This window comes from Fukomys damarensis, unplaced genomic scaffold (assembly GCF_012274545.1).
Source record: "Fukomys damarensis isolate Sample0158 unplaced genomic scaffold, DMR_v1.0_HiC HiC_scaffold_26, whole genome shotgun sequence".
Lineage (NCBI taxonomy): Eukaryota > Metazoa > Chordata > Mammalia > Rodentia > Bathyergidae > Fukomys > Fukomys damarensis.
The window spans coordinates 8348879-8351965 of record NW_022900938.1 but is presented as its reverse complement, the minus strand read 5'-3'; the positions used below and the strand labels follow the sequence as shown (position 1 = coordinate 8351965).

General features: G+C 44.7%; 1 protein-coding gene across 1 annotated transcript in view; it reads right to left on the bottom strand.

The window, feature by feature from the left end:
* Hibch (3-hydroxyisobutyryl-CoA hydrolase) overlaps positions 1-2434 on the bottom strand; it is a 47636-nt gene extending 45202 nt beyond the window's left edge. Inside the window, exon 1 of the mRNA XM_033756395.1 lies at positions 2416-2434. The gene's annotated coding sequence lies outside the window, so the exon portion shown is untranslated. The remainder of the gene's footprint in view (positions 1-2415) is intronic.
* Positions 2435-3087: the final 653 nt, after the last annotated feature.

Below are 3087 nucleotides of genomic sequence, written 5' to 3'. Positions count from 1 at the left end.
CGCGAACCCGGGCTCGGGTAAAGGATAAGGGCGACGGGCCTGGGCGGGGCCGGGATTAAGGGAAGGGCGGGGCCACCGCGAAGGCGTGGAGAGAGAGTTGACGGAAAGGAGAGCGCGGTCTTAGATAAACTGGAAAGCTTGACTGCCCTCTAGAGGCTATTTTGGGAAAAACCATTCGCCTGACCTGGCCCACTGATTTGTTTTTATCTTCATTAGTACATATTTGCAGTACACAGTGATTGATTACATTCGTCGTGGAGAGTTGGTACATGTGTACAACCAATTCTTTTACTTCCCCGAGGCCTGTTAATTTGATCACAGTATGGATATGAAAACATTTCATGAATTTTAAGTTTGTATTCAAAAATATAAATGTAATATTCTTTTAGAATCAGGCAAAATACACTTGGTAACAGGGAGCTATCAACGTAATTTACTACCCCATTTAGCCGAACTCTGTTCCCATTTTAGTTGGGGTACCAAGCTCCATCTTCCTCAAAGACAGACAGCAATATCTGATTAAGAGGTGATAGATGTGCCTTCACCAAGTAAACTAAAAATGACTGTTACCTGTAAAAGCATAATTACATTCAGAAAGTAGCTTATTCTTAAAGGAAACAAAGATTTAACCGAACAGCTGGGACGTGCTATGGCGTTGCTTCCAAATCCACCCAGATGTCTAGCAGCAAAATTCCATCACCAATAAAGGATTGATGTTTGTTAGAAATAAGGAATTCGATGGAGTGGGGTTTACAGAGCAAGGCGTTAAAGGGATTTTTATTTGGGGGAGGGACTGTTTTGGGGGTTTTGTGTTTTTTATTTTTGTGCTCCTGTGGATCAAACCAGGGCCTCTCACATGCTAGGCAAACACCCTGCTCCCCACAATCCTATAGGAATCACTACTGGCTCCTTGGTATTCAGAGACACACACTACCAAAGCTTTGATCAAAAATTACCTTTCTAATAAGGTAATTTCTAACACATAAGGAAATTCCCACTGAACTCAGGGAAGACACACCAGACCTGCGGTTGGTCCTGAACCAGCTGCAGTTGGAGCTCATCCTGCCTCAGCCTCTGGGCACAGATGAGCAGGTGGTGCTGTCAGGCACAGCCTCCTGAGAAGAGCACAGGCTTTCCTGTTACCGCCTGAGCTTCCAGTCTTCCTTGTCTGCCTAGCTTCATGGCAAACAACCTGTGTGTTGTAAGGTTTCTTACTCAAAAAGGGCCTGTGCTTGGTTTTAATGTTCTGCACCTAGTAATTTTTGAACAAGGTATCCCACATTTTCATTTCTCACTCGGCCCACAAATTATACGACCAGTCCTGTCCCCAGCATCACCATCAGTTTTGGAATCTTCATTATTCCATGGGGAAACCCGGTACCTCTGCCCTGTCGCCCTCCCTTCCTCCTGCCTCCTCTCCGACCCTAGGCGAGCCCTGGTCTACTTTGTCTCCATAGATTTGATTATCTAAACATTGAGAGAAGTGGAAACGCTGAAGTATGCCTTGGTACTTCACTTCCTTTCCTTGGTCAATAATCTTTTGTCACATGAATTTGTAACTTTTGTACCTTTTCATCAGCTGTTGGACACTTGGATTGTTCCTCCTTTTCAGCTATTAGGAATAGTGCTGTACAACATTCAAATACAAATATTTTTTTGTGGACTCGGGCAACGTCTCCAGACACCTAGGGGTGGTGTTGTTGGGTTGTATGGTAACTTTATGACTAACCATTTGAGCAACTGTGCTAGGGTCAGGACTTGTTTCCTTTAAATGGGTGAATTGTATGTATGTAAATTATGTCTGAATTTATAAAAAAAAAATTTGGGTTGCTCCATATCCTCAATATTTTGTGTCATCCGGTTTTAGTCATCCTAGCGTTTGTGTGTGTGTAATGTTATCTCATTGTGCTTTTAATTTTCATTTCCCTCATATCTCTGATGCCGAGTACTTTTTCAAATGCTCATTACCTTCTTTTTAAAGTACTGTTCAATTTCTTATCTGTTTTTAAATTGGGCTATTTGATTGTCGTTTGATATTATAATTTTCTATTGCCGTTTCAAACACATTTACAGCTTAAAGCAGTAACCACTGATTACTTCTCAGAGATTCTGAGGCTCCAGAATCAGAGGGAAGCTGAGTCAGGTGGTTCCGGCTGAGGGTCTCTCCTGGGCTGCAGTATTACCTAGGATTTTAGTCACCTGAATGCCTCTGGGCCGGAAGGCAGCACCTGCAAACTCCTGTGGTTGTTAGAGGCTTCAAGTCATTGCCACGAAGGCCTATTTCTGTGGCGCTGCTTACTGAGTAGCAGCTTGCTTTCTCCATGGCAAGAGACCCTAGAAAGAGCCATGCGGGCAGAAGCCTTCATATCTCTCACAACCCAGTTTTGGAGAGGACAGACCCTCACCTCCGCTTACCTGTCGCGAGGCGGCGACGCAGAGCACTATCCAGCAGTGTCTCAAACCTGAAAGAGCAGCGGGGTGGAGATGGGGCAGAGAGAAAGGAAGGACGCCAAGACAAGCGTCTGATCAAGGCAACGTTTATTGCAGGCAGGCATCAGCCTTTTAAAGGAAAAGACCGAACTATTATGGGCTAGGATTACCATAGTAACCTCAACACCCGCTCCACGGGAACGAGGGCTCACACGGGAAAGAGAAAGCAGGCTCAAGAAAAACAAATTAACAACACTTGCAACTAATAATCATGATTCCCAAATAGGTGGAGGAACTTAACAAAATGGAGTTACAACACCTGACACTACAGATAACGTCAGATCTTTAACAGGAACCACCTGACTCCTACAGATCTTTGGCTGTCCGAGTTTCTCCCGTGCAGGGTCAAAAACAAGTTTAACACGTGCAGTCCTTAAAAAGGAACAAATGTTATCTTTCAAAAAGCCAGTGGGCCATGGCTGGCTTCCCACACTTACCCTGTTGGCCACACAAGCCAACCCAGCGCAGTGTGGGATGGTGAGGGTCCCTGAGAGTTGTGTGAGGCTGGCTACCAAGGGGATTTTTTTCTCCTCTAATTGCCAGTCAGTTGTCAAAACCACAGCAATTTGTCTCTGAAAGACTCACAGGTGTGCTCAG